The sequence below is a fragment of the Fukomys damarensis genome, unplaced genomic scaffold (genome assembly GCF_012274545.1).
Source record: "Fukomys damarensis isolate Sample0158 unplaced genomic scaffold, DMR_v1.0_HiC HiC_scaffold_12, whole genome shotgun sequence".
Lineage (NCBI taxonomy): Eukaryota > Metazoa > Chordata > Mammalia > Rodentia > Bathyergidae > Fukomys > Fukomys damarensis.
In genome coordinates, this window is record NW_022900924.1 from 49,576,149 (window position 1) to 49,589,564 (window position 13,416).

Sequence of the window (13,416 nt, forward strand, 5' to 3'; positions counted from 1 at the left end):
ATATATATATATATAGAACAGACTCTTATACAAGAGGAAAGGAATAAAAAGGAGAAGTAGGGGTGTAAGGAAGGGCAATAGGGGCAATGAGCATAATCAAAATATATGCATCAAAGCCCCAATATTGTAAAATAAAAAGGCACTACTAAAACAGGAAATTAATGAAATGACAAACAACAACAACAACAACAACAACAAAAAACAGATGGCACATATTTGTAATCCAAAAAGGGAAGAGGGCAAAGTGAAAATGCACAGAAAAAAAACTAGTGAGGCAAATTTATCTCATGACCTTAGTAATTAAGGGCTACATTTAAGGCTTGATAGATTATAATGGTGAAGTTAGGTTACAAATGCCTATGAAAGAAATTTAAAAGTAGGATGTGCATGCAAGTAAAAATATTTTGCTCAGTGATACAGCATTTGTCCAGCATGCACAAGGTCCTGGTTTTTGATCTACAACACCTCAAAAATCAAAAGCTGTATATTTGTAGACTTTCAATTACATTTCACCATTTAAGTCTCCTACTTAAGTTGTACTATCTGTATTGATAAATTATTTCAACCCAAGAGTTTCTTTTTACTCATCTCTTTGAAACTTGGAAATTCATTTGCTCATAAAAACAGTACTGTAACTGGATGTTAGAGTCACAGGCTAACCCAACAGTGTACTAAACCCACAATCACGTTAACCATGTTTTCAGAATGCAAAATAGAACGTGAAATTAGAAGTTCAAACACAATAGAAAAATGATGGCAATAATAAAGACTAAAACTTATACAGCCAGGAACCATTCTAAGAGCTTTACATGTGCTCATTTACTCTTTATGAAAACGCAGTAAGGGAGGTCTTATTTATAAGTACTTTTCATAGATGATACCCAGAGAGGTTAGAAAAGCCTGTTTGGGATCCAGAGCTAATAAATGAAACAGCAAGATTGGAATCCTGGCAGTGGGATTCTAGGGATTCTAAAACCCATTTCATGGCCTCTGTGCTTTACTACATCTTGCTGAGAGAACAGGTACTGACAGTTCCAGCTTGTTTTCTCAAAACAAAGACCAGGCTTATTGAGGCAATAATAGGTTGTAGACTCAGTTCTCCTTTGAGCTTCTAGGAGGGAAGGGTCGAGGAAGTCCCATTTCCCAACCAGTGTTAGAAGGTTTCTTGTCCTCATAGAGAGAAATGAGGCAAAAGTGGTAGTCTGGGATGAGGCAAAGGAGGAGAGCGTGAACATGCGGGACTGAGGATCTACAAAGAAGAAGACTGAGAACACACGTGTGAAAGAGGCATGCGGATGGAACTCGGGACCGGGGCTGAGCATGGAACACTGTGAATAGTGGGGCTTGGAGACCAGTGGATGCTCGGGCCCCTTTCTCTCCTTTCTGGCATTTAAACAGATACTCCTCATTCTGATGCAACTCTGCTTGTGCAGCGAGGTTTTGTGTGACGACAGGATGTGACCGCTTGGAAGGATTTGTGGCAACAAAGGGGAAAGAGAAAAGGAGATACACCTCCAAGGAAATCGAGAGGTAATTGAGGGTTATGACGGTTTATTGAAGGCATTTGACTGCGTCTGTGAGGAGAAAGCTTCCAAAGTCCTGAACAACTGTTAACTTCAGCTAGCACCAAGTTCAATAAAGTCAGGTGCAAAAAAATAAGTTTGTTGACAATGTCTGAAACAGGACAGGTTACTCTAGTTCAGGCAAAGTCAAAGACCCCTTTCTCTTCTATTTTAGGTGAAATACAAGTTCCAAAGAATATTTTATACCTAGGTCAGAGACATTTGACTCAAGGGGACAGTTCTGTGAATTTAGAAGTAAGGCCAGGTCATCTTGCTGTTTATAAGCAATAGAACCTCAAGCAAGTCACAATCTATCCTGAAGAATTTTTCTTAATACGATGGAGATGATGATTACAAGCAATCTCTACTATAAAGACCAAAGAGACAAAGGATATAATAGTATTTCATAAACTGTGATGACTTTAACAGCATGCCAAGTTATTTGCAGATAGAGTTGAAGCTTTTAGAGATAAAATATTTGTTTCTATTCTTTCCATTTACCAATCTTTTCATACAACTCAAGAAAACACTAAAAAGGGGAGCCACTTCAACTCAACTGAGTTTTTTTGTTCAGATGGCTACAGTGTAACAACCTGGGTTAAGTATTTTTCTTTACCTGTAAGTGGCACTATAAGAGTATGATGCAACAGAAACTTAAAGTTATTTTAACTTTAGGGATGTGAGAAAGTAAAATCAATGAGTTTCTCACTGTCAGTGTTTTTGCATCTAAAATTTTCTTTGTTGAATTTACTTAAAATATAGGGTAACTTTGGTACAAACAGAACATTTCTGCAATTAAATGAAAATGACAATGATAACACTTTGACAAGTTAACAGTGATACAAACATTTAGTAGCAAACAGTTCATAAGCCAAAATTAGAATCAAACAAACACTTGTTTCCCCTTCTGAAGCATTACAGAAAATAAGGAAGACCTTTTTAGAGAGGAAGAAAAAAATATTTTTTGACATGTGCATCTTAGCTTGGTTACAAGAACTAAGAAACCAACACAACCTAGCAACGTGCCAGCACAAACTGGCCAACAATAAAATAGAAAGGGGAAAAAAAATAAACCTTCAGCACCAGATCCACCTCAAGTGGAAATTTTTTTGGTGCTTGAGCACCAGAGTCAACAAAAAACTCTGGAGAAATTCCCCAGCCTTAGGAGTCCTGGGAACAAATACTCAACAATTATACAGTTTATTTAAAATAAGAGTACCCCGGAGAAAACGACTCAAGGATTGTGAAGGCTGCACATTGAAAGAAAAGAGGAATGGACAAAGGAGAGACTAGCAGGGCAGTATACAGAGCATTTACTGCAAATGGCCAATGGAGATGCATACAGGGGAGCTATCTTATTCAGGCTTACCAGGGAACAGTTCGTTATTTCCCCTTTATCTTCCTTGATAAGTTTTCATTATCTTAAAGGGAAATTCTACAACCTGGTCAACAACATTCACCAGGATCTAATTCCCCACCATAATTGGAATTATATAAAACCCTGTGAGCACAATTGGATTATCCGGGGTCTGGGCTCATCATTTATGTGGTGAGAATAAACCACAATCCTTTGTCAACCTAGGCTGATGGTGAAGACAAATCAAATGCTCTGCAAAGCCTGCAAAGTCACACTGAAAGCTCATTTCTTCCAAGTAATGCTTAGATGAAGTTTAATCTAAAGCCAACTACATCATGTGCTCAGCTCGTCTACTACTGTAATGCAGAGTATCATTTAATTAATGGAACATGACGAATGTCCATACAAATCTGCCTATTTATGCAGTACTCTGTTGTCTAAGAATACTTTCTCGTTGAGTCCAATCTTTGAAAATCACAATACCACAGTAAAAAAGATCTACTGTAATTATTCCAGACACACAAATCAAAACTCTGAAGTTCAGGAACACCAAATGACTTAAATGAAGTTGTGTCCTACATTGTGTGGCTCCTTTCACCTAATGCTTCATTTTTCTTTTTTTTTTTTTTAATTTTTTTTATTGTTACAGGGGATTGAACTCAGGACCTTGCACTAGCAAGGCAAACTATGGAACACTGAACTAAATCCCAGGCCCTTCTTTTTTGTTTTTTGTTTTTTTTGCTTCTTCATTTTTAATTACAAAAGCCGAACTCTTTTTGAGGAGGAAAAAATACGCTAGGTTATACATGGCAAAGCTGAGAAAGATCAGGCCAGGTCAGCAGTGATATATTAGAAAAATGACCCACAGTGACCCTTCTCTTGAGGGAATGTAGTTGAGGTAACCTACAGTGCTCAGATGGTCCCTACTAAGCCCATGTAGACAGGGTGCATGTGACACTTATTCTGAGGTCCCTGTAAAAGCTGGGAGTAATGTGAATGCCCTCCTTGTCTCACAGCCACACTGCTTTTGTTGCCACATTGTATGCAAGGAGAAGCAAGGAGTGCGGGTGGGGGGTAAAGCTTCTCTTAATCTTAGAAGGGCTTCAGTACCCGCTATGTCTTGAGGTATAAACACACTAAATCAAACAAAACTCAAGGGAGGGCAAGAGAACAGGAGCAAGTGAATCAGGTCTTCTCTTCTGTTTACAGTCTCTCCTGGCAAATATTTTGTTACTAATGAATGATCCATTCATGAAGTCCTATCTTCCAGTTAAGAAGGCCCTTTCCACCAAGCACCACAGCAGAAGCTCCTTACAGATCAAGCCAGGCTCTCTGATACAATAAGTACAAACTGAGGACCACTGCTGGCATCCCAAGGTAGACAGCGTGCTGCCCAGGACACCCAGAGAGGTCAGGAGGGGTGCTGAGGGTGCGGAATGGACAGGGTTCATTCCGCCGCCTTTTGCAATTGAGCGCACACAGGGAATCCAGGGTAGACATGCAAAATCTGAAACAGGAGCCTGGCTGTGTAAGAGGAAGGGTGAGTGGCTGAAAGGAAGTAAATATTAGTTGAGCATTCATTTTGGGCCAAGCATAAGGTCAGAAGCTGATATGTTATCTCATTTAATAAATGTCACTATGCTAGTTGGTACATATAATTCACAGGCCCAGGGCAGGGATGATAAGTGACCAACTAGAGACCGATGCTCAGTAAGTGGCAGAGAGATTTGTACTGAGATTGTAATGATTACAAAGCTGTCTTTGGTCCTTCCTAACGATTTGCTAAGTTTATGCACCAAAGCCTCAGTACATTATGATACAAAAAGAAGTACTTTTGCTCCCATCTTAGAAATTATTGGCTTTCTTCTGCTAAACAGAGGCAGTTTATAAGATGATTTTCTAAGGAAGATTTTACTTGGGTTGGACTCCTTCTTTGTGGAGCTCTAGGGGTTAGGACCATCCAAACATAACAAGCCAAACGTAGCAAGACAACCATGGTTTTGAGGTTGTTTCCTCAATATACCAGCTTATCATGGATAACCCTTTATGGACCTTCTTCATTCCAAGGGTAACCTTACTTTCTCAGACCCCGGTTGCCTTGTTAGTAAAATGGACACAATAAACTAACTGCCTTAGCTTACTCACAAATTTGAAGGAGGATAAAATGAGTTTGCAACACATTATATGTAACCAAAGAATTATTTTGAAAATATTATTAGCATGTGTGTTCTTCCAAAGGCTAGCTTGTAGAGTTCCCAATCACTTACAAGCAGCCAGACTTGCCTTAATATACAGGACTACGGGCATGGTTCTCTACCTGGTGTCACGGCCCCAGATGACAGATGAGGGTCAGATTGACCCTCACTGGTCACCATGAAGTATAATAGAAAACAGAGTGACATCAGGACACTTGTGTATGATTGAGGAAATAAAAGTATACTTCCCCAATACAAACCATATTGCATCTATAATATCACTCCTTCCTGCCAACAAACTTCAGACATAGGAAAGAAACTTTCTCTGTTTTATAGATAAGGACACATATACAATGTTAAAATCAGAAAAATCTTAGACATGATTAGTTTTACCTTTTTTAATTTAGGCAAACCTAAACACAAGTATGAAGAGATATGAACAAAGTTATAAAATATAAAGATAATTTCAGTACTCAACTTTAACCTAATGGCTCAAAACATTTGCATTCTGAAAATTTAACATTTACTGATCTGAACCAAATTACTTAAAGACCTTTGTAAAACATTTTCTTTTAGGTATTGTTTTGATTTTTAAGAAATGATAAATGTAATCAGGACAAGGTAAACTGCACAAACCTCCTAGGGTACAGAAAGCATATTAAAAGTTTACTTTTGATCTCATGTGATGCAAAGGTATCACTATACAGTTTAGCAGACAAGAAACCTGAGGTTCAGAAAGATTTCGTTAGCAGAAGGAAGAGCCGGGTTTTGAGCCTCATTCTGCCTGATTTGAAATTAAGCACTAATCTCTTTTTTCTGTTCCTTTCCTCTGCAACCAAGCTATAGCTCCTTGAAATGGATACGTCCAACAAATACAAGGGTCAGAGATTGGGTTGGGTGTCTTTTAAATTAATAAATCTATTCAATAGTTGGCAATTTCCTGCTAGCACAGATTTTTTCTCATCTTTCTCATAACAACAAAAAACCTTTTTAAGTCTACTTTATACAGATACACTCTTTTGCAGTGCTCAATTACAAATTCTGTTTTAGAAACTTTTAAAAACTTTGGAATAACACAAAAATAATTGCAGGAAAAAGAAATAACTATTGGCAGAGCATCTCTAAGCAATTGAGAATATGTACTTTTCTTTGTTACACTGAGGAGCTTCCAAATATAGGGGTTCTTCTGGGAGAAGGGCAACACTTACCAACCCAAGTTATTTCTATCCATATTCAGAGTCCGAGGCTTTCCTGATGTCCTCTGGGGTGTTAAAACTCCTTACATTGATATACAGATTATTTTCTATAAGATGGACTCTAGCATATATATCTGTAATTCTTTCACTAGAATCCCCTCTTCTGGCTATATACATAACTCCTTTCATCCTGTTTTATAGAGTGCATTTCCCCTTTCCTGTTTGGATTCTTTTGTTTCCTTTAAATCAGGATGTTGCCAATCTTTATGTGAATTCCATTTACTGAAGCACAGTTTAGAAGGACTCTTCTTCCTTTAGGAATTCCTTTGGAACACAGAATCAGCTACATTTTGCCTTCATCCTTATAAAATGTGATGATTATGAGATCCTAAATGGTAGATATAATTTCTCTTTTCCAGCACTAATATAGCACTAGATGTCTTAGATGTGTTAGATGTCTTCTTGATTATTAGATTATGCCAATCTTTTTCATTAAAGACTCCCCTAAAATTGACAGGTAGAAGTAAGTCTGTCTTCTTTTAAACATTAGGGACTTGATCTATGTCTATGTTGCTAATATTTTTTAGCTTATGTTAGTATTATTTGGATAATCACTGAGTCCTTCCCCATAGACTGCAAGTTACTCAAGTAAAATAATGCAATTGTTTTCTATAGCTCCAATAAATAAATAAATAAATAAATAAATAAATAAATAAACAAACAAACAAACAAACCCTGGCACTTAGTTAACAGAAGTCTTTTAGGGAGGACTGAACCCATTCACTTCAAAAACTGAGCGTTATACAGCGATGGCTTAGAAGTATGCCACGGTCTGCAAGAACTCTAATCTGTGTGAGGCAGGAGGCATCGCTTCTATGTTCCCAGGCTGCATATGCTCTATTAAAAATCAATGAAAGGAAATTTGGCTTGTTTTGGAGAAGTCCATAACTAATTTAGACTTCATTTCTTATAAAGATATTAGAGAGCTTCAAAGAGGTTGGTTCTCAGATTTTTACAATATATGTTCAGCAATGTGATATTCTCTCTCTATGGCATCCAGTGCTGCGATGATATACCCAGCTGAAGATTCCGTAGATTTGATACTTATGAAATTGAATTGAGTATCATAAAAAAGGTGAAGAAACTATTGCTTTAGAGCCTCAAAGCCTGTGACCACAGAATGGTAGAGTAAAAACGCATTGAGTTCAGGGAGGCAAATGCTCTAAAATTTATCATAACCTAGCTATGTTGCCCATTGGTACACTTTCAAACCTTGAAACTTAAGATTTTCTTCTCTGCAACATATTTGGTGTGATATTCAACTTCTCACTCTATCCACTTAAAATTCTAAAAGGAGCCAATGCAGTAGTGTTCAAGATTTCTCTATCTATTATTCTGAATGCTCAAATTTCCTTCTTTCTATACCCATTCTGGATGCAAATATTTCCAGTAGTCAGTTTTACACCATACACCACCCATAGGCATGGTATTGTTTTTCCAATGTTGTTTCCTTAAAGGTGCAATTATGCCATAAAACTAGTCTAGAAGATGAAGTCAACACATGCAGAATCCTTCACATTAAAATGTTAATCTCCTAAAGGATAACTTTTACGAAACACTGCATGAGGACATTTATTCCATTTCTTAGTCCGGCACTGTGTGCAGCTGCAGGAAAGTTGTTGACTGCTAACCGTTAACCAAACACCCTATTTTAAGAAAAATACGTAGCTCCGTCTTTATAGCGTCTGGACTTAAAAGTATCCATTTCTCTAACATTAAGCTGAGCCACACAAGAAAATTACTATAGTGATAATATTTCCAGGGCACAATGAGTCACTGTCCAAAGTCTAAAATAGGAAATAAATAATTTGTAAGGATTTGTTGGCACAAGAAGGAAGAGAATACTGTACTATTGGTGCGCTGTAGTAATCTTTAGAGTTAACACTGGGAGAAATGCTCCATTGCCTTAAAAAAGTGGGGATGTTAGCTTTCTTTTAAATACTACTTTAGATGTATGAATAAGGAAGTAAGAGTGGGCAGATGCCAGTATCACCAAATACTACTTTAGATGCATGAATAAGGAAGCAAGAGTGGGCAGACGCCAGTATCACCAATAATTATCAAGTTGAGCTGCCGTAAAAGCAAGGATGCGGTTTGCTTGTGATGGGAATAGGCATTCTTTGGAGGAAGAATAACCAGGGCCACTCCACCCAGAAACCAGCCAGGACAAAAGTTGGGGATCAACAGCCTCCAAACAGATTCAAACTCCAGACCACCCAGAAAGAAAGGAGTTCCTATCAGAACAGGCCGGATGTCACAGCACTTTGGGAGTTTGCTGGGTCCGCATGTGAAGGAACAGAAGCATTTTGTCTGCACTTCATCTATCTGAAACTGACCTTTGCTGCCAACTTTACCCAAAGGGGGAAAAAAGGAAAAGAAAAACAAAAACAAAACAACTCTGAAAGATTATAGAGGCAATGGCAATATATCTATCTTCATGTGGCCAACACTAGTTTGATCAAACCGAAGGTTCTTTTTAGATCATTCCCCAACAAACATCTCTCTACAATTTTGATCTTTTCATAGGTGAAGAGAAAGAAAAGGATAAAAAAACAAAACCCCAAAACACTATTTACTCTCCTAGCCGAGCAGCATGGTATAAACAAAATAACAGTTATGTTGCTGAATTTTGTTTGAACCCTCACAAGAGCTGCTACAGAAAATAATTTTAATGGTGAGCCAGAGTCTTGCAAAACATAACGAGCCATAATAAACTGGGATACTTATCCTGCTGCTGCGATTAGACCACTTCCATTCAAAAGTGCTAACTAATGACTTGTTTTTCCTTCAGTACTAGGAGCCCTATTACTGTGCTGAACATAACATACCTCATTTTGTTTTCCTAGCCATGCTTGTCTTTCTCACTGATGACTGCAATTTGATATTTGTGAAATCACATCAAAGTACTGCATAATCCTTCCAACTACCCCCCAAACTGTGTAAAATAATTCAGAGGACAATAGAATAGCATACACTCCAACGCGTGTCTCCTTTTCTCTAACCACTCCTGAGTCTCTTTCTCCTCTCTTTCACTCTCTCTCTGGCTAAATAACCTTCTGTACTGTGGAGATAAATGACTGTGCAATATGATAATGTTTATTCAAAAACAGGTCACACAGATTGGAATTTGAGTCTTCCTTTATCCTCTTACAAATTCTCTTCCAAAGGGAATGCAGAGTACTCTTTTCTGCGAATCAGAAATGTTGAGTCTTAATTACTCCTTTAGATTTAACCTGTGGAGAAAAATCCCTTGCAAATGTGTCTTTGGCCCTGAAGACTGCTGAGATCAGAAAACTCACTCTAGATTACTTGTTTGAAATGCACAGTGATGACAATGAGTATCATTTGAATAGTATGTTCTGTATTAGTCTTATTTTCCCCAGAATAACATTAACTGGATGTCCATTTTTGTGGCTGAAAAATTAAAAAGAAATACTATTAAGAATGTCTGTCATAATGTGGACATGAAACTGACTTGCAGTAGGAGCTTTTTATTTAATGGCTGTCAATCTACCCAACTAAAGTTAAAACAAAACAAAACAAAACAAAACAAAACAGAGTCATCCCAAAGAGACGTGTTAAGTCTGTGGGAATTCTTCCAACATTCTAAAGTGTACCACATGTAAGTGATTTCTGTTGTAAAACACATATTCAGATTCAATGGGTTGGATTATTATCTTTTAAGGTTTACTTCCTAGCAAATTGCAAGGGGTCTAATCTTCAAGCTGTAAAATCATTCAACTTTCATTTCTAAATCTAGGCCAAACACAGGGTGGAGCAGGTGACTCTGGAACGATATTGTGACAAAGAACAAACAAAATGCGAGTTGTTCACTTGCTAGCAACTTCTTAATGTAGAATTCTTGGATCAGCCTAGACTTCCTTCCAGAATGCCACAGAAGAACATTTTGTGTCAGTCTGGTTACTGAAATCCCTCTAACACTAAACTCAAATCACGAATCAGAATTCACCTCAACAAGCTTTTAGTGAGTGTTTACTGTGTCATTTGGGTGATGCTAAGTTAATAAATAAATGTTCATTACTTCAGCTAAAGAAAATATCATTCACCCACCCCAGGATATCCACTCATTTGTCACTATAGTAAATTTAAAAAAAGAAGAAGAAAGAAAAAAACATTTTTAGATTCTGATATATCAGCAGTAGTACATAGGATGCTGACTTATTGAGTAATTTCCACCCTGCCATCCTTCACACACAGGGACTAAAGCTCCTTAGAGATGCAAGTTGGATTGCCTGCCTACCGCTCCTACTTGCAAATACAGCTCTCACGTGATTCAGAATCAGAATGCCCGGTATGAGCTCGTCACAATAATCTGGCAACGTCTGTTCTCACAAAATTTGTGGGGAGAGTAGAACCAACCGTTCTGGAAAGCTCTTGAGAACAAGCTGTCTTGTGAAAGTTATATTCCAGAACTTCAGGGAAGGAGATTTAGAAATACATGCAAACTCTCAGTGTTTTTTCTAGATTTAACCACTAGCTTCCTAAACTGCTTCCACTGCGCCCAAGAATCTTTCTATCAACCAAGAAACTGAGATCGGTGGCTTCTGAAAGCTTAGAGAAATCATGAATATATTGTTTCCTTCCTGACATCTATGAAATTAGTGCCACACACACACACACACACACACACACACACACACATATATACACACAGAGAGTTTTTTTTTTTTTTCCTGGTGGTGAAACCCAGGGCCTTCACCCTTCACCCTATCCATTTTTGTTTTATTAAGATAAATTCTCCCTTGTTTAGCTGCCCAGGCTGGGCTTAAACTTTCAGTCTTCCTGCCTTAGTGTTCCAGAGCACTGGGATTACAGACATCCACCACCATGCCAGGCCCATAAAACACATACTTTAAAAACAGAGTTTAAACATGGAATCCACAACATTTACAACTAGGAATAAGGATTATTTCGATCATACTAACTCTTCTGCTAAGTATAGGGTTTGACAGATGCATGGTTGCTGAGAACCAGAACAACATGGTGGGCCAGATATTTGTGTAGTCCATCTCTATCCTCCAGCTCTGTGTGGATGACTGCAGGACTGATTTTTCTTACCTATTTCTTCTCCCACTACAGCCTTTGGGGGCAGAGCCTGTGTCTCCGCCATGTTTGTTTCTACAACAGCAAAACGCTGGGATGGGGCTTCTTTTTCCCCTGCCACCGAACCGCTGAGCTAAATCCCCGGCCCCCTAGGGCTTCTTGTATACTAAATGCTAAATAAGTGTCCATGGAAAAAAACAGGCTTTGAATCATATGCTATATAAACTCCTCATCCAAAAAGGAAGCTTAATTTGTTCAAGAAAGCATCAGGGTGGTCCCTGGAATGGCTGAGAAAAAGAACAGAAATGAAGAAAGCTTTGATCCTTAATGCTGAGACACTGTTTCCTGGTACTTTCTTTTTATTAAGGTTTATATAACCACACTTTATATGGAACATTTTCATTCAGTCTTTTGTGCAAATCCGCTTAAAAATATATCTGCTGGTGAACTAGACTGACTAAAATAGGTAGTGGTGTTCTAGTCTAATGAAGCTATGAAGCTTATTTCTATAGCAGAAACAGTAACGTCTGTTGGGAACAGAGAAGAGGTGAGGAGAGAGGAGGGGAGAGGATAGGGCAGGGGAGGGAAGGGGAAAGAGGGGGAGAGAGACAGGGAGAGAGAGAATATGAAAATCAAAAGTTAAAAGCCTTCACGTTAATTCCCATGGTCCAAAGGAAAAAAATGCAAAAAGAGCACATTACATAACATACTGAACAGTCACCAGCCAAAGATGGACCTGAGAAGATTACCTTGAAAAGTAACTGTGTGAGATACGGATGTAGTTTTCGATTATATCCCTGCCATTTTTGTAAATTTTGTGAATATATTGCCTGCATTTGTCAAAAGAGTGATGGATTCTTCCTTTTGGAATGTTATTTTTCACTTCACTTGATATTATTTTAATATTTCTATGTCATTAGAATAAATTATCTAGAAAAAAATACTATGGGGAACAAAATTATGTGAAATCTAATGTGTGAAATGAGAGCATTCATTCCCTGCAGGGAGCTGTCCGGTGTTTGTACAGAGTGGTCTTTCCCATTATTTACTTCTAGAAGCTTGGTACACCCATGGCCACTTCCACAAGAGACGGGGTCAGTCCTGTTCACAGGGCTGCGATGTACCGCTGCTAAACATTACAATAGCAGTTACATCAGCAATAGCTCACTGTTATCTTTTCTCCTCAGATTACAGCAGAAAGTGACTTGGAAGCCACAGCAAAATCGATACAAGATTTGCATAGTCTGTATGGCGAAACAGCGCCCTGGGAGTTGATTCAGCAGGGTTCTGTTTAGACTGGTCGGGCCTGAGTATTCCGGGCCTCAGCTCTTGTGTACTTAGTATGCAGTTCCCTGCCCTCAATCGGCTCACCATGTTTGTGACAACATAGCTCATTCACAAAGATTAAAATGACCAACAGATCCTTAGGATGAGGGAGAATGAAGAGAAGACTAAACATTCACAAATCCTTGTTGGTTCTGTTACCAGCTCACACTGGGTAATGCCGGGCCAAGGCTTGCCTCAGACTGCATGCAAGAGAGACATCTGTGGGACTCTTCTCCCTCTGGGGAAGGGGAGAGCTCAGAAAGAAGTGCATGTGTGGACTGATTTCTATGGAAGAGGAGTAATGAGAATGAACAAATAAAATGGAGGAACAAATGGGGAACAGGATATACCCCACAACATCAAATTTGGAGGAGATTTGAGAACTAGAGATAAAAGAATTCAAAGGAGAGTTTATAAGGAGCTAACAAATATCTGTTCCTCAGTGGGTGATATTGTTGAAACATGATGTTTGTTGGAAAAAGTTGTTTTAAGCCCATGTCTGGAGAAGCAGATAAAGTTTAACTCATCAGTTGTTGTCACAGAAACTACTTACAACATCTCAGAACACATCTGTGACTGGAGACTGTAAGAATCGAACCCTCAAAGAGGCAGGCTTAAAACTCCAGGGGACCCTAGAATAATGAAGTGGTCACCAA

The 13,416-nt window shown here is 38.4% G+C and overlaps 1 protein-coding gene across 13 annotated transcripts in view; it reads right to left on the bottom strand.

Moving 5' to 3' along the window:
• The window catches only part of Lpp (LIM domain containing preferred translocation partner in lipoma), a 612,241-nt gene that overhangs the window by 193,054 nt on the left and 405,771 nt on the right, over positions 1 to 13,416 (bottom strand). The gene's annotated exons all lie outside the window — the stretch shown is intronic.